Here is a 19,552-nt window from a genome sequence, read left to right as displayed (position 1 = left end):
AGAATAAGTGTGATATCACTACCTTGGAATGCAAGCCTATGCAGTTGAGAGCTGAAGCATGCATTTAAAGAAAGAAAATACTTCTAATCTAGACTTACCTATAAAAGACACAAAAGTATCTACACAAAGGCCATAGCTTGAGTATTTCACATAACAGAATGGACCTTCTCAATCCAAGGAGCTCTCCATAGGAACATAGTCCTGATGGCCTAAGAAAATCTACAACACTGGAATATGGGAAGTGATGAGAAAAGCAATATGATCTAAACCATATAAAGTTATTGACAAGAAGTGCCTGGGTGGCCCTTGATTTTGGCTCAGGTCATGATCCTAGGGTTGTGGGATTGAGCGCTGCACCAGGCTCCATGCTGAGTGTGGAGCCGGCTTGGGATTCTCTCTCTCTCTCTCTCTCTCTCTCTCTCACTCTGCCCCTCCCCAGCTTGTGCATGTGCACGTGTGCTCTATCTTTCTCTCTCTCTGAAAAAAAAGTTATTGACAAGAAAAATGATGACAATGAACCTACTGATATTTCAATAACCACAGGGTATACACACTAGGAAAATCTGTCAATAAAAGAAGTGAAAATGAGCTGGAAAATGTCAAGAAAATTAAGAACACAACCACAGCTTTGAAAATAGCACAAGTCTTAATAGAAAGCCTAGACATTGTATGACTATATATCAAGAGAATAGGATACCAAATCTCAAGAAAAAATAGAAAAAAAATTCATGAATAAAAACTGAAATAGAAGGAATATGAGAGTGAGTATACAGAAACCAGTGCAGTATAAAAAGAAAATTTATAAAAATTTAAGCAGAATTTTTTTTAATGTTTATTTATTTCTGAGAGAGAGAGACATAAAGAGAGAGTAGGGAAGGGGCAGAGAGAGAGGGAACCACAGAATCTGAAGCAGGCTCCAGGCTTTGAGCTGTCAGCACAGAGCCCAACATGGAGGTTCAACTCACAAACCATGAGGTCATCACCTGAGCTGAGGTTGGACCCCCAACCGACAGAGCCACCCAGCCACCCTTAAACAGAGAGTCAAAAGAATTTTCAAAAAAACTGTTGGGTGTGGCCATGAGTGCTGCCCGATCAGGAAGTCTGGCTGGAGAACCTGGGCAGCCACAGAGGCCACCCTATAGCCCCACTCAGGCCAGGAGCAAAGCCAGCAAATCTACTCAACTGCTGAGCATACCTTACAGCCCCATTGCATCAGGGAGCCCAAATAGTGACCCCAGGGCAGGCTGAGAGCCCAGCGTTATGGCCTTGCCTGATTGCCAAGCACAGCCTACAGATTCACCCAGGCAGGGAGCCCAGCCAATGACCCTGCCCAATTGTGGAGCATAGTGAGCGTTTGGACCCCATCAAGGAACCCAGAGAGCAACTTCACCCAAAAGTGGAACACAGCTAGCAAGCAGCTCACCACAGAGCTTGTGACCCCATTTAACTTCAGGACACAGTCTGCCGCCCCACCTGATCATATATATATAGTACTGCCTACTGCCCGGCCCAACTGCAAAGCCCTGGCCTGTCTGAACGTGTAGCCCAGCCAGCAGCAGAATCTGCTGGGATATCCCATCACTTTTTGCCATATTTTCTTCATTGGAATTGAATCATTAAGCCCAGACTATACTCAAAGAAAAAAGAATTAAGTTATAGCTTTTGAAGGGAGGACTATCAAATAATTGGTGGCCATACCTCTAAACTATTACAAACATCAATTAGGTGTTTTTCCAGAAACAGACAATTTGAATTTAAAATTAATATGGAAAAAAAATAAGCAAGAATATCTAGAAAATAATTGAAAAAATATCATAATATAAGGGAGCTTGCCTTATATATTAATATATTAAGCCATATTACTATGTTTTTATAATTTAAAAATGTAAAAGCACATGAACCAGTGGAAAAAGAATAGAACATCCCAAACAGACCCAAGTACATACAGAAATATACAGAAAGGTTGACTTTTATTTATTTGTTTTTTTAAGTTTATTTATTTATTTTGAGAGAGCGGGGAAGGGGCTGAGAGGGGGAGCGGGCAATGTGGGACTCGAACCCATGAACTGTGAGATCATAACCTGAGCTAAAACCAAGAGTCAGACACTTAATTGACTGAGCCACCCAGGTGCCCCCAAAAGGCAGACTTTTAATAAATGGTGATCAAAAAACTGGGGGGAAAATCACTAGAAGAAGAAACAAACAAAAAACGTAATAAAAATAAATAATCTACGGAGAAAAGCAGGGAACCCAGTGGAGAAGATACAGAGGCAAGGTAGACACCACTGAAAATGACTTCACAGAGAGTATTAATTTTGGAAGCACACGTTTCATGTATTTAACAACAATATAAATTAGATAACAGACAAAAAGACAATCTTAAAAGCTACAAATATATTTAAGCAAATAAATCTAACTGCATATTGAGTTGGTGACAATCACATGGAGGATACAGGATCTAGTGAAGAGACGGATTTACAAAAGTGTGGGCAAAATGAAAGATGAAACCAAGAATGGGTAATGCACCCCCGGACTAGGAAGAGAGGGAACAGTTGTCACCATTAGGCTACTAAGGGCCCAGAGAGGACATGACGTGGATATGTTGGAATCTAAGGAGATGCATAACCATCTGACACAGCCACCCTGTAAGAGCTACAGTCTTAAGTAGAGAAACACAGCCGGCAGCCCAGCAGGAAAAACCAGGGGAGGAAACACCCCAGCTTCACTCTCCTGCCCTTCAAATGTCCTCTCCTCCACAAAGGAGAGCCGGAGAGAAAATGAGTTCAACTATGCCCTTTCTAGGGAGTGCTTCCCACCACACAGAGCAGGATAAAACACTGAGAACAAATGCAGAAGGGCAAAAAGAGAATGTACAGTACCCCAAAGAAATAATGTTAAATTTATTAGGTGAGCTAATGCATAAAGATTATGTGAGAAAAGGCTCTTATTTTTAGGGTTCAAACAATTTCAAAATCTTTAAAAATTTAGAAATATACAAGATGTAGTAAGTTAAAAATTTGGTCGTTGCTGTTTCTGTTTTCCTCATAATTGGGGATGAAATGCATAGTGTTTTATACTGCTGACAAAAGGGAAAATTGTCACAATCTTGCTAGAAACCTATTTGGCAATAGGTACCAAGAGGTATAAAAATGCTATAGGCTACAGTCCTCCAAGCTAAAAAATAAGTAGATGGTATAAAAAATGTACACACAAAAACAACCATGGCTGGAGTATTTTAAAAAGCAAATTGTAAGAAACTTAAAATTGAATGATGAGGAAATGTTACCTAACATTTAAGTAGTAATTTTAAATTCAATGTACAAAAAGTTTTAATGACTTGGGGAAATGCTCCACAGCCCTCAGGCTCTTTTAAGTCCTCATGGGACAAACTTAATATTTCTGTTATTATGCTAACCAATTTATTTTAATCAATATAGAATAGTTAACCTGTTTCATAACTAAAATATCCATCAGGATAACGCTGAAATGATGTCTCTGTGACCTTTGACTACAAATCACCTCCACTCATTCTTTTGCAAGAACTTATGTATCTATTTAATCAAGTAATAAATTATATCCATCCTTGTTAAAAACACAACAAACCAAATCAGAAAAACCTAGATAACATGAAAGCTTCATTTACCATCACTCCAGACCCTATCCTTTCCTCAGAGCAAACCAGACTCAGAGTAGGAAATTTAACTTTCCAAAAGTTCATGTATATGTAAAATATATATACATAAGTACATGTATGCCTATGTTATATGTGAGACCTATATATATACACATGTATATATATGCATATACAGCCAAACACACATTATACATGTGTGTCCATGCATATATAAAAATACATGCACATACATACATAAATAATCCAATAATAGGTTCATGTAACATTGCTTTCCATTTTCAAAGGTTTTATCAATTTATATCCTATAAAGTTTTTGCTTACATACTGGCCAAATATAGTCCTCATTTACTTCAAATTTTGTCAATCTTATGGAAGAAAAGTATCTTTGTTATTTTAATTTGCATTACCAACTGTAATAACTTTCATGTTTATCAGTCACTTGAATATCTTCAACAATAAATTGCCTGTTCATATCCGTTGTCCATTTTTCTATTTAATTCTTTATGTTTAATTCTTTATGTTTTTCCTTTTGATTTATTTGTTGTTTTTTTTTTTTTTTTTTTTAATTTTAGAGAGAGCACATGCTCAAGTGAGGGAGAGGGAATCTTAAGTAGGCTCCATCCTCAATGCGAAACCAGAAGCAAGCCTCAATCTCACGACGCTGGGATCATGACCTGAGCTGAAAACAAAGAGTTGGACACTCAACCAACCGACTGATGGGGATGTGTGCTTTTTTTTTTTTTAAATGAAGAACGTCTATGTCCTGCTATTTTTTTTTTATGATTGCATTATCTTCCCCTAGTATTTTTATTATTTACACATTATATTTTCAATTCTTGTGTATAGTTCCTACAAAAAGATCCATTTTTACTAGATTTTTCCATTTGTTGCCACACAATGTTCCCATTATTTTTATTCAATGTTTTGATCACTTCGATATTAATAAATCGTCTCTTAATTTCTATATAATATTTATTTCTAAATAAATAAATATTTAGTTGATCAGACTTGCCAAAGTTGCATCTATTTTATTGGTCTTTTTTAAAGAATCCATTTTCATTGTATGGTTCAGAACTAATTCATGATTTGCTGCCTTTTTTATTAATTTCTTCATTCTATTTTCTTCAGCTTTATTCTATTATTTTCCTAGCATTTTAATTCATATGTTAATTTCTTTTTTAAGTTTTTGTTATTTTCAAATGTATATATATCTCTGAATTTAATTCATATGATATGTTGTTTAAACCTTTATCTTTCTTCTAAATAGATTTTGAGCTTGTTAATAGCAAAATTGCCTGCCATGCCATCTGTGTTTTAATATTTACATACAGTCTGAGAGTTGCCTATTATTAGAAAATTTATTTTCATGATTAATATGTCTGGTCTTCTTTAATCTAGTTTTATGCTTTTTATTTATTGTACTTCCCTTACATTTTACTTTATTTAATTTTGCCCTTGCGATTTGAAAATAAGTATACTGTTTTCATTTTATAACTGTTAAATTTGTATTTTTTAAAATATTGAAACCTGGGGTACCTGGGGGGCTCAGTCGGTTGAGCGTCCAACTTCGACTTAGGTCATGATCTCACAGTTAGTGAGTTCGAGCCCCGCGTCGGGCTCTGTGCTGACAGCTCCGAGCCTGGGGCCTGCTTTGGATTCTGTCTCCCTCTCTCTCTGCCCCTCCCCAACTCATGCTCTGTCTCTCTCTCAAAAATAAATAAACAGTAAAAAAAAATTAAGATATTGAAACCTGGTGTCTCTACTTATGAATATCTATCATTGAAGAACATATCCTGACTGCTTCTATGTAGAATGAGAAAACTACCCAATATTTTATTCCACTTCTACTCTTCCATATTTTCATTTTTTGTTGTAATCTCTATTGAAACCTTGCTTATCATTTCAAGCTACTTATTATTATAATTATTTATAACACTTTTGCATTTTTCCATTACTTTTCTTAGCACCACTTTCAAATTCATTGTTAAAACACTTATTCCACTGAAGTAATGAGTACCACTTTTAAGTTTTTGATAATGGTTTGCTTTCAGAATGGAATGAAGGCCAGCATTTTAGTCTCTATTTCCTTTTCCCCATGTAAATGGAAACCATCACAACCTTTCCCCTTGTTAAAACCCCTTACAAAAGACCTTTAACCCAGTGTGCCAAGAATGGGTTACAGGAATGATGACAAGGGTTGGAATCACCCAGCCCTGTGGGCGGTTGAACAAACACCCTGGTCTTGGAACTCCACACTAGTCACCCGGCTGCAAACAGCCCTGAGCATTTGCCATGCAACACTTCATTTCCTCTGCAATGCCACATTGCAAAGACCTGCTAGAAAGTCCTGCTATAAATGCTGCCCTATTGCTTTCTCTTCAAAGTTGTGGAAAAAGTTTGAAATCCAGATGTTTTCTCCTTATTGTATTTAATGTATTTCTGTATCCTAGATATGTGTGGGTTTCTTTTTCATTGTTAAGTATCCGGGCTTTTATCAGAATGTGTTTATATTCCATTTCTTTTAGTAACATTTGACAAATCATGGGCCATTTGAGTTTACAGAGTAAGTTTACTCTTTAGTTCGGAATGTTTTCTCTCATAATCCTTTTGCATATTTCTTGTAGATCATTTATTCTAATTTTTCTTCAGAAAAACAGCAAGTTTTCAATATTTTTCTGTTCATCTTTTATATTTATCATCTTTCCATTAATTTGTTTTTACCTCTTTTTCTTTTCCTCTGCATTCTAGACAACTTCTTAATTTAATCTTTTTTGTAATTCTTGATCTTCTGCTATGTCAGGCCTGTTCTTTGTCTACAACAGATAAAAATTTATTTCTATTTTAAAAAATTTATAACATTTTTATTTACTGTACCTAACAACTTTTATATTACCTTATATGTCTTGGCACACATATTTTTTCATCTCTGTTACCTTATGTCATCTCTTTCCTATAATATTTTATAAAATTTAATTGAGTTCAAAAATTTCTAGTGATGAAAGCTACAATGAAATATGTATATATTTATTATGTATGTATTATTTATCTTTTCTTCTGGTTAACAAATATGTTTATAACTTCCAATTTTTGTTTGCTTGTTTTTCTTTTACATTTGCCAAAATGGTGACAATTCCATGCGGCATCTCCTTTTCCCCAAACAAACAACTATCTGATTTAGGCACCTCATTCTTTGATTGAATGCCATTGTCTTCCTCTCATTTGATCTGAAGTTGTAAAGTCAGTTGATTGGTTGTTTTTTCAGTCAACTAGAAGGCTGAGAAATACAAAGAACTGTAGCCAGTGGAAAGACTGCCTTTTAGTGTTCCTATAAATAGAAAAGATAAAAATATCTTTGATTACAGGTCAGATCCTGTATCTTAGTGCTGTTACCTAGTGCTGTATCCTAGTGCTTTTTTATTTCAAAAAAGAATTTCTGTGTTTGGAAAAAAAAAATAAGTAAATCTGTCAAAATCTGTTGTCACTCACCCTCTGCTTCTACCTTCCCCCACAAGATCTGGCCTCTGGCATGTCTATCCCCAAATTTCACCTGGTCCCCTTCAAAAGGAGGCCACACCACAGAGGAGCCTGAAGCTTTGGGCAGATATTCTTTTCCTTTCCAAAGTTAAAGCCCTAGAATATATACTTGAGTTTATCTGGATCCCAAGTCCATATCTTTTTCTACTACAGATAACTGGCCCTCACACTCATATGAACACCTTTAAAGAGTCTTCCATCCCCATTGTGCTCAAACATTGTTAAACTAATAGCTGTTTGCTTGCTCACTGCCTGCATGACTGCTGGATTGATTAGAGGAGCCCCTATTACTACAAGCAGGCTAGTGTTTGAGATGCCCCTTTCAAATAAAGATTCTTATTGTTGATCATGAGGATTCCTGGAGCATGTGTGATTATATTTCAATATACCAGTCAATGAAAAACATGGTATCCCTATCTCAGTAAAAATTCCAACTATGTATTCTATTCAATCAAAAGTATCTGCTGGGTTTCACTCTGTTTCTTTCAAGGTGATAAAAAGATAAGTGATCAGTGGGGAATCTGTAGATACAGATTCAACATGATGTTGAAAAGAAAGTATGGGCACCAGGTCACACTTGTGACCCATTTAGGGTACAGAAAGGCCTTTCATTATGGGATATTCTGCCCATAAGATTGAGTTCAGGGCTGGCCAATAGAATGTTATGCAATGATGGACACATTCTATATCAATACATTTGATACACTAGCCATTAGCCTCTGGTGACTGTTGAGCACTTGAAATATGCCAGAATGACTGGCATACAGAGGACTGTATTTTAAATTTTATTTAATTTTATTTAATTTTAATTTAAATATCCACATATATTGTACAGCCCACAGCTAATCAAATCATTGACTTATTTTTAGCCAACTTTTCTCCCCTAAATCTAATCTCCCAATTATCCCCAAAGCCACTGGAGTTTATTTCAAAAAGATTTTGAAGCAGGTATTGCCTTTATTACAGTTTTTCCCTAAGAGATCACTCTCAATTTTAAACGACATCGTGTATTAGGTCTAGAAGGTTGAGGGCATTGACCTCTTCTCTCCACGAATTCTGAACCTTATCTAACAGTGAGACCACAACATATCATCAAATATGAGTTAGCTGGAGGACTGGGACCCCTATAAACTTGACAAGAACATTAGGAAGGAACTGAGCTCTTTTATCTTCACATTGTTTTTTCTTCCCCCTCCAGAGTCCCTTCTATTCATAGAAGAGTTCTGAAGAGTTTACCATCACTGATCTCAGTGGTCCTCATCCTCCATTCCCAACAACCAGCAAGATCCGATCTCATAAAAACAAACACCTAAACCTCATGTTATTTTTTAAATGTGGGAGTTTTACTATAGTAGATATTCAATTTCGAATCTCACCGTGTCTGTAAAGTAGTGCATTTTCATTGCCTCTCACCATTTTCCACTTCTGAGTTTAAAAACAAAACGAAACAAAACTTTCTGCCTAATGATATATTTTATGCACAGCATGTGGTTAAAATTAAAATAATACCATTCATTCCACATACAAATTATTTTTCATCTTGGGAAAAACACTGATTACTCCCAAGGAACATTGCTGCATGGTAGTTATTACTTCACCATTTAACAGATGAAGAGTGGGAAAAGGAAATAAATACAGACTAAAAGGAGTATCTGTGTGGATGCAAGAATCAAAGTTAGACGTTTAAGGTGTGTGATTTTTCATCTCAACCTCAGACCTGTTCTCTCTCCATTTAGGGTTGTAACCATAAATCACCCTCAATTAATTGTGAGCATATTTTACATAGTAAATCTAAACTCCTACCAACAGACAGCCTTCCTCTAACCAGAAAGAAGAAAGAAAGAAAGAAAGAAAGAAAGAAAGAAAGAAAGAAAGAAAGAAAGAAAGAAAGAAAAGAAAGAAAAGAAAAGAGAAAGGGAGGCTGTAATTAGCCAGATTATCTTCTTAATTTCATCAACTATTTTGTTGACTGGTTCCATGGGAAAGACTCAGAAGTGGATATTTGTGGAACAAGGTAATTGCTACTTCCTCCCTGACCTTGTTTTAGTAATCTAGAAAATATCATGAAACCACAAAGCTCATGTACCATCACGATTTACAAATTATCCACACACAAAAATGGCAGTTTCTGCCCCAAATTTCTATCACCTACAGAACCTGCCTCATCACTACAAAGATAACTATACATGATGGTGTGTGGATGGGAGGGCTTGTAACTATTTGGGAATCTTTAGGTTCATAAGGAAGAGGGGAACTTTTCTCAAAAGAAACATCAAATTTTCTTTTCCCACAAGAAAAATAAGATCTTTGAAGATTTTACTTGAGTGGAGAATCTCAGTTATAAAAATCCTGTCCATGTGGGGGTGCCTGGGTGGCTCAGTCAGTTAAGCCCCCCAACTTGAGCTCAGGTCATGATCTCAGGGTTTGTGGGTTTGAGCCCCGCATCGGGATCTGTACTGACAGCTCAGAGCCTGCAGCCTGCTTCATATACTGTGTCTCCCTCTCTCTCTACCCCTCTCCTGCTCACTCTTGTCTCTCAACAATGAATACACGTTAAAAAAATTTTTTTTAAATCCTGTCCATGTGGTTGTACCTATGCCCAACATATCTCTTTCCTTCCTAACTATACTTATCTTAGAAACCCTTTCTCTCTCTCATAATGGCTAAAATTCTGCCAATAGAGTTTTATTTCAGTTAATAATGTTCTTTTAAAATCCCAATTTTTGGAGAATATTATACATCTATCTCTTTACCAGTACTCACCAAGCTATGTTAGAGAAATTCGACGTTAAATTTGTGGGGCAGCAAAATAACAATTATGTGCAATACAGCAGACATATATGACATGGCAAATGTAGGCTGGTGGTCTTCAGACTATACCATATGTAATATCACATTCTAGAATTTGAGAGAAATGCACAGTGTGGGGCCCCACCCCAGAGACCCTAAATCAGCAGGTTTGAAATAGGCATAGGAATTTGCGTTCAGGCAAGTTTCTTAAGGTGATTCCATGCCTCATGCTCAATTCCAGGAAATGTTGTCCTCTGAAGGTGTGCACAGCACAATCCATGCACTCTACATGGGGCCCTGGGCATCACTCATTCTGATAAGGGCTTAGGTAATTTGAATTAATGGAACATGGGGTATCATAAGGAAAGGGCTAAAATGGAAAGACAGCTGAATATTTGACAATGGCCCAGTGTCAAAGGTGTACTTTGCCATTTAAAAATTTCATCGAAGTTTGGCTTTGTACCCAGGAGAGTAGCAACCTTTTGTTTTCTTCCTCTTCTTCATCCTCCTGCTCCTCTTCTACAAAACTCCCTATTCTCCCAGCCTGGAACCTGCTTTATATAGTTCAATATCACCTAGACAAAATAATTTTTCTATGTTGCCTTGGGAGTCCATCTATCATCTTTAACATTACTTCAATAAGAAAGCTTATAAAGTACAAAGAATCCAACACACATTTCCCTAAGACAGAAATTTAAATGTATACTAAAAAGAAACCAGACAGATAAGACTCCTAGAGAAAAATAAAGCAACTCTACATTATCAAGAAGCAGCATGTAAACTGATTAACTTTTCTCTCAAAAAGAAAAAAAATCAGGAGGAACATATTAGGGAGTCATTGCCACATTCTAGGGTTTCCCAAATCTTTGTAATTGTTCCTTAGAAAGTTTCAATTACAGTGTTCTAAATTTTTAAAATGCAATATAAACTCATTACCAGATAAGCACAAAGGAATATTCTAAAGTCACTTATGAATGGATTTTGGATTATTCATCTGCTTCTTTCCATTAGGACAGCCAAACTGTAATTAATGCCTTTATTCCCGTGTTACATAAAGCGTGGAAGTCAGACGTGCAGCATCCGCATCCCCACCACACACCAGCTGAATCCAAATCTACATTTCAACAAGTTTTCTGGTGATTCAGATGTACATCAATACTTGAAAAGCACCATTCTGTCACATCAGGACTTAACCTCTGAGGGACCTCAGAGACTGTATGCTATGGGTACTCTCCGATGTTGGTGATATTAAGTATCCATGGGGGGGGTCTGAATATTTATAGAGATTGTGACTTTAGAATGCATTTTCAGAAATAAATCCACTTTTATGAATGCAAGTTTATACAAGAAAGATGTTCTTGGGGCTCCTAGGTTGCTCAGTTGGTTAAGTGGCCTACTTCGGCTCAGGTCACGATCTCACAATTCGTGAATTCAAGCCCAATGGGGCTCTGTGCTGACAGCTTGGAGCCTGGAGCGTGCTTCAGATTCTGTCTCCCTCTCTCTCTCTGTCCCTCTCTCCCACCTCTAACTCTCTCTCAAAATAAATTTAAAAAAAAAATTTTAAAAAAGATTTTCTTATTTACATTTTAATTCCTACTAACGATTCCTACTAAAGTCCTCAACTTGGTGGTTGACCCATGGGTAGTTAATGGCAGAGTCTCTTTTAAAAGACAGTAGGACCAAATATCATACTAGCTAAGGGGTTTTAATACATGTTCAAAAGCACATTTTACTGCAAAATAAATGCTTGTTCCACCCCTGTGCAGTAGTAAACTTAATAATTAGAGTGCCTGATGATTGGCCACTTTGTATGAAAATACAGAAGAGAAAACTGTTACATTGAGCATCCATAAATGTTTTTGGTTGTGAAATCCAGAAAGAAATTTTAATTGTTGGCTTCATAATTCCCCATCCCAAACATCCTAAACCATCAATAAAAAACATCAACAAAACTGTGAAAATACATACAATAAAGTAGGTGGGGGAGATGAAGCAAAGGATAAGAGGGTTCATCCATAACTGATAATTTTTAAATTTCTCTTTTTAATTTAAACCATTTATTTTGCTTGGTCACTGGCTTCCTAGAAGGTAGGCTCCAGATCCTCAAAACTGGGATTTGATTTCTGATAGCTTAATCCTGACATCAGCTATGGGTTTATCATGGGTCAAGGACAGAGTTTCTGTTCTTTGGGAAATATTTCCTTCACTTTATCCCTTAACTATAACTGTAGCCCATACCGAGCCAATCAGCATTAAAATATTCAGAGTTTTTAAAAGCAACATGCAAAAAAGTTTAAGTAGATGAACACAAAGCCATCAGCATAAACAATTTAAAACACTTTCCTTTAATGAATTCATTATGTATGTGATCAAAAAGCTTATTTTTATTCACCATAACGAAACACCAAAAACACAATTTTGATGACCCAATTTTTGCTCATTTAAATTATTTTATCTTTAATTTATTTTGATTTACTGATTTCTTATTGGTAACTTTACATTATTCCGATTTATGACAATCTGATTTCTTCTCACATCATTCTTACATTGATAATTCCAATCATTTTAACAGTCTCTTTTCTAACATTTTGATATTTTCTAATCAACTACAGTATTGTAAGTAACCAACTTCTCACAGACAGGATTTGGACCTACCATTAGTATGGAAATGTCATACATTCAGCAGAAAAAGTTCACTGCTAGTATTATTTTTTGAAAAATACATACCGTTACTTATATGAATAGAGCAAAGGAAGATAGATATTTGTGATTTGGCTCTTATAACTCAAAATCTTCATTTATGGTTTATAATTGCATATATTTAGTTTGGCTAATGTATGGAGGATAAATATAGCTAGATATAACTTTTGAGCAGAAATAAATATAGCTTGGTTTATAGGACAATGCTTTTATTAGGAGTTAAAAGCTTAGCTATCTCTGTAAATATACAAACAGATATATGCAACCATGTGCAGTGGGTGTAGAGTCTATCAAGTAGCTTAACGTTATCAAAATACTCCAGTGATAATGAAACTCAAGCCTCAGAGGACAGTAAGAATATTATTCCATATAATGTATTATGCATCAATAGTTTCAGGCGGGCAAATCCTACCAGCCACTCAGACCACCACAACAGTTAGTGAGAAGAATATTAACTGATTCATGAAATGGAAAAATAGAAGAAAGGGAAACCAAAGAGAAATCCCTACATTGCTCCTTTTTTTTCTTTTTTTTCTTTTTTTCCCCTTCTGGCCATTGTTTTCAGTCCACCCGGAGTCCCATGGTTCTACTCTATAGACTCTATGCTCCCACCCTCCACTCTCCAAATCTGCATCTGACCCTCCCTCTGCCTCCACTTCTCTTCTTTCATCCCTTGTTTTTAATTTGCCATCAACGCTCAAAGCCAAGTATGTACTTGTTGTCATTCAGTCCCAGATATTGACTTGTTAAAGCCTCTAATTCAAATCAATCCACTATTATGACCATACTCTAATTCCATTAGATTAATGATTAATATGTATCCCACAGCCTATGACATTAATTCCACTTGAGCAATATTCTTTTTTTTTTACTGCATAGAAAAAGTACTTTGTCACAAGCAACAAATTTTAAAGAAGATTTGCTGAAGTCCCTTTGCCCTGTAATAGTATCTAGTTGTCATTTCAGGAAAGATAAATTGGGTCCATTATCAGGAAATAGTGGCTATTGCCAATTTTTAACACCAAAACTACACCCTGATCTTCAAAATCCCTTTCTATTGATTTCTCTCATATCAGATTATGTTGCACAGACATATTTTAGACAATTTAAGATCATTTATCTTTGCTTCATAAGAAATTGAACAGTTTTTATTGATGTTTACTTGGGGGCATGTGCTTCATTTCTCGTGTAACGTACGAAAAACTAATGTACTCTTAATAGCAGACAGATTACACAAATTTGCATGGGTATTTTGAAAAGATAATACCAAACGGGTTGAAGTAGCACAGAGAGAAATTTTTTCACTTCATTATTTTCCAAAGCAGCAAGATTACCAACCAGCTTTGCAAAACTTTCCCTGTTGAGCTTAAACATACTACATGCTCAAGTGTTTTAATTTGAATTTTTAAATATGGAGGAGGACTTGCTCCTGAGTATCAGGAATTTGTCAACTTAATTACACAATCCCAGTAGTTTTGTGACGACACATTAGTAATTTCCTCCTGGCTTTGCTAGCCCCTTGTTTCCCAGCCTTGTATTCTGAAGGTCTCTTGCTCTTTGCTTCTCGCCTCTTTGACTTACAGTCTCTGCTGGGAAGGAGTCTCCTTATCAGGCACACATCACAGAGATATGTTAATATGCCTGCTCACCTTTTTATTGCTGCTATTTACCTAAAGACAAGAATTCCATGTAATTTTAAAAAACTGATCGCAGGAATATCTGTCAAAAAGTAAATGTTCAATAGGAATGCTGTGGAAATTTTGTGAAATAAATTTGGTGGGTGCAATGGGGCTTTCTGTTCATTCGTAGTTCATTTTTTTAAAAAGCCTTAACATTTTAGGCACAGTGACCCAATGAAACTATATCACATGATATATGTCCATATACGTGTGTGTATGTGCATATGCATGTATGTATAAAAACATTCGACATGTATACGTTTTTTTAAACGTGAAGAGAAAGAATTGAGAAGTCTTCTTACTCCTTCAGCTTTCCAGTTAGGACCTATCTGAGCTTGTCTTCCCTTTGTCTCCTGATAGCTGCTCCCATCCACTCCCCATGCCCCTTGGTGTGATCCAAGAAACAAAATGTTGCAATCCAATACTATGCCTCAAACAGTCCCCATCACACAGTAATGTCACAAGGATTATGAGAAAAAGTCATCCAAAATATAATTAATTAGCCCCCTTTTGTCATTGCCATACAATGACATTTACAGTAGTCTTTTTATGATAAATAAAAGCATTCAACCCATACCTATTTTTTTAAAGCAAGAGTACAATTCAATAGTCTATTGTTGAAACTTTAACTAGCTTTTGCAAGCTAGACTCGAAATTATACACTGAACCTAAATTATGTTTGAAATAGGTTCCTTTATATAGTTTAGAACAAATGATTTCCAGATGAGAGTCAAAACTCAAAAATAGAGCCTAGAATTCAGAACTGTTCTGTTGGATTATAGAATTTGTAGGCTAAGGCAAAATGAAGGCTCAAAATCTGCTGAAAGCATGTATTTTTGGTCTCTGCTCCTAGGAGAATGTTCATGATAGACGCTATGGAATTTCTGTCAATTCCTAAAATAACCAAATATTCTACTTTTGGAAACCTAAATAAATAAAAAGAAACGCAGCTTCTTTCACATAACAGCATAAAGTTAAAAATCAAAGTTTGGAGCTAAATCCATTAGCTGGAACAGTTCAGAGCAGATCGAGGCACATGGGCTGCATTGCCTCTATGCTCCCATTCCTTCCACGTTTTGGATTTTTTCTCCCTCTATTACCAGATGTATAGTCTCCTGCCTTGGGAAAGGGAAATATAAAAACAGTGCATGTGCTTCATGCTTTCACAGAATGTTTCTCTTTTCCCAGACCAAAAATGTTGCAGAATCATAAAATAATTTCAGATTCACATTTTTTGTGACATTATCTATCCCTATTCAGCACAGAGAATGTATCCAGTAGCTTACTGATGTAGAGACAATGCAATATAGAAGAAAAAGGCCAGAATTTTGATTTGGGAGAACTGGAGTTGAATTCCAACTACATTGTCTACTAACAAGGAAAAATCTCTCTGAGCTTCAATTTTCTCTTCTGCAAAATGAGAATACTACCTCGTTTTCAAGAATGTTGAAAGGGTCAAAACTAATGTACATAAAGTCAATAACACAGTCGTTGACACATAATAGGTGGTCAACGTGAGACTTGTTATGTTACTGGTATAATAGGAACAAAGAGAATTCCCAGGCCTGAATTCTCATTTATTCTGCAATACCTCCCTGGATCTCTCTAGATCCAAGAGTCTCAAAGGTACCTATCATAATTGCTACTTATCTCTAATCTTCCTGTAAGAAGACGCCCTGTTTCACTACAGATTTAGGTCTGCACTGGAACTTGGTAGTCACAATGCTGGAACAAATGGAAAACTAACCACCCTCACATGGATCAGCTAAGCCACACATGACCTTTTCCACCTTTGCAGTGTTCCTTTTGACAAACCTTATCATAACCTACATTTTAAAAGTACCAATAGCTTTTCATGCCTCGGCTTCATTGCTGGTGCAGGCCACAAGCTGTACTCACCTTGCGCCCCAACTCCCTACCCCCGACCTTAGCCAGGTCTTCTAGGCTCTGCGTGGTGGGCCTCAGGGTAGGGTGGCCAGCATGGACTCTGGAGGCTGGGGCTGCATCCCCTAGTTCGGATCTCTGAGACACTCGGGCCTGTGCACTCAGAAGCCGCCTTGATGAGGCCCCATGGCCCCAGGCCAGTCTGTAACATCACCTCTTCTGAATGTGCCACAAAGCAGATCCTTGACTCCCCACCCAGGCCTCCAGACCTGGCACAGAGGGGCAAGTTCACCTCCTGCCTCACCTCCCTTTTGCCTTAGTCACCAAGCACCTTTTCCCATACAGTTATCGACTGAGGAAGACTCGGAAACTGCCGGGCCACGCAAGCCAAGCCACGGCCGCATGGGCAATCACCAGAAGCAGCCAGGAGACCAGGGTAATGCGAGTGGCAGCCACCACCAAAGGATCAACTTCGACAAATATCACCTACATCACTTTGGAAAAGTTGGTAGGAGGCATTACCAGGTAAAGAGGAACCAGAGCTCTGCCCAACTGACAACCTTGATACAGCGTGGACTTTAGTCGGTGAGCAGACACGGGTATGTGCTGTCAAAAACAAGACTGGAGCTGCTCCCATCACTGATGTGGTCTGATCGGGCTACTGCAAAGTTTTGGGGAAGGAAAAGCTCCCCAGACAGCCTGTCATCGTGAAGGCCAGATTCTTCCATAGAACAGAGGAGAAGATTAAGGGGCAGTGGGGGCCAGATGCATCCTGGTAGCTTGAAGCCTTGTGAAGGGAGGTTCATTAAATGCTAAGAGGTGCTTTTCAATCAATCAATCAAGTACCAATAAATTATAGATAAATATGTGCCTGTGGTGCAAAGTCTGTTTGAATAAAAACTACACTAGACACACCAGGAAATAAATCTGACGAATCTGTCTCTCTTCCCCCACTATCTCTCTTGTCTTCTTCCTTGCCCCTTTCTCATCCATGGAAGGGCCAATTCTAACCTTACTCCACGTCCCACCTCAAAGGTCACCTCTTCCTTGAAGTCTCAAGGGGCAATTTCAGCCTCCTTTATCATATCACACTACAGTTACATATTTTTCACGGTACTTATTATTGGCAAACAAGTGCAAAGCTGTCGCCCCTGCAATTACACGTGCCAGGAAGCTGGTGATGGCTTTCATCTTCTTCGTCTATAACAGGAAGTCATCTCAACAGTCACGTTGGCCGGCCACATACCTTCTGTTCCTTCTGTCATTCCCTTCATTCCTGACCTTTCGTGACCTGACACCGCTCACCTGGCCCACTGCAAAGCCTGGAAATTGGTCTTCCTGCCTCCAGGTCTGCACCTCTGCTGTTTTTCTCCACACTATTAACAGAATGTTCTTTTTAAAGCACCAATCTCATCATAGCACCAACTCTGTAGGTCTTTTCCTTTGCATTATCTACTTCATAAAATCCCAAGGCTGGGGCATGGCAGCATGTTCTGTCCTGAAAGGGGAGGTTAGGGCAGGGGCTGAGAGCTTGAGGTTTAGAATTGTGCTCTCTGGAGCTTACAGCCTGGCTCTTCCACTGGCCAGCCACGGGACTTGGGCACTTAGCCATTGCTTTTAGCTTCAACTTCTCCCTATAAAATGAGGATCTGGGGGGAGCATTAAGTGCAATAATGAATCTATACTGATGAGCAGAGGATCTCCCCCATATCAGTCGCTTGGCAAACGGTCATCATTCATAAAGCAACCCTCTGCTTGCAGCTCTACCCGCATCTACTAAGCCCACATCCTACTCCACATGCTGGCAGTTCCCAGGTGGAGTTCGACTCTCTCAGGACTCCCCATCCCTGCTCACTTTATTAATAGGAGCAATAATAATATGTAGCAGGAGTGACTCTGTGCCCACAATCTTGGGCATGCAAGCAATAAGCCTTATTTTATTACAACCTAAGATAGCTTTTTATTTTGAGCTCCTTTCCTCTGGGGAGTGGAAACTTACTATCCATCAATTCACGAATCCACCTTCCTCTTACCATCTCCGGGGGGCCATGTCTAAGTTCCGAGACATTCGTCTAGCACAAGGGGATTCAGTGATGTTCATCAATCCAAGCTCGCATCCCTTCATCTAGCCTTTGGTCATTGGTAGGCACTTCTGGGAACCTTCCTTGTTATTTCTATGCCCTTCTTGGCCACTCAAAACTTGTCTCACTCTATAACTCTGGAGACAGTCTCTGACATTTCCGCCTCGACCTCCCAGACAATGATTTCTTGTCTGGAGTCCTGCCATCTCCCTGAGTATAATCGTGTCTGCATGTGGAAACCCCAGGTCCTCTGCAGAGGCTTCGGCCTCCCTCTCCCATACCTCTTGGTGGTGGGAGTGGAGGAAAAGTACAAGGTCCCTTCTGAGGGATCCTCCAGCTGAGACTCCATGACTCCATCTAGTCTGACTTGGGGGAGTTTTTCCCAAATCTTAAGTCCTTTGGAGTCTATTCATTTTACACCCCACAGATTTTTTTCTGCTTATAGCTGTAACAAATTTTTCATAGAAACGGTGAAATCAACAACCTACCTGCTCCAGTTTGGAAAAGTAGAGTGATAATAGGCAATCTTGAAAGAAAAATGTTGCTTAAATTTCAAAATATTATCACAATGCAATATTAAAAATAGCTAACATTTATTGGGTGAGTTAGACAAATGCATCCTCATACAATTTACAGTCTGTATCAGTCAGGGTCCCAGCAGACAACAGATGGTGCACTCAAATTAAGATACTCTGAGTAGGGTTTAATAAAGGGACTATTTACAAACTTGTGGCAAGGGTGTAGATAAACCCAAAGATAATGCAGTTCCCTGGGGCTAAGGATGGTGTGGCTTAGGTTACTGTCCCTAGACCCAAAGAGACAAAACCAGGGAGCAGTAAATGGAAGCCAGAATGAGAGAGTCCTGGAGAACGGCCACCTTGAAAGGAGCAGTGGCCTATATTTAAGAGATAGGTGGCCAGAGGGAACCTTGCCAGGCAGAAGCCTATGGAATAAATACCACCACTGCACTCTCTGCCCTCCATCACATCTCCTTCCAGAGCTCACCAACAGGAAGTTGGGACACAAGGGAGACCTACAGATGCAGCCCATGCAGGTGGGTTTTGTGGAGCTGAGAGAAAGACAGAGAAGAATGGAAAGTGGTTCCAGAGGGTCAGATGGAAGATATCCAGCCCATGGTCCATGAGAAAACTCCCATGTAGTTGTCAACTTGGGCTGAGTCAGCTCTAGCTGCTCTGACAAAATGCTGTAGGCTGGACAACTTAAACAACAAGCATTTCTTTCTCACAGTT

General features: G+C 38.2%; 1 pseudogene; it reads left to right on the top strand.

Annotated features, from left to right (window-relative positions):
- The first annotated feature begins 16,576 nt into the window (after nucleotides 1-16,576).
- On the top strand, nucleotides 16,577-17,005 carry LOC112868211 (large ribosomal subunit protein uL15 pseudogene; annotated as a pseudogene).
- Nucleotides 17,006-19,552: the final 2,547 nt, after the last annotated feature.

Source organism: Puma concolor, chromosome D3 (assembly GCF_028749965.1).
Source record: "Puma concolor isolate L17-30 chromosome D3, mPumCon1.1.hap2, whole genome shotgun sequence".
NCBI classification, from domain to species: Eukaryota; Metazoa; Chordata; class Mammalia; order Carnivora; family Felidae; genus Puma; species Puma concolor.
The sequence above is the reverse complement of the archived record's forward strand: the minus strand, read 5'-3'. Positions and strand labels throughout refer to the sequence as shown.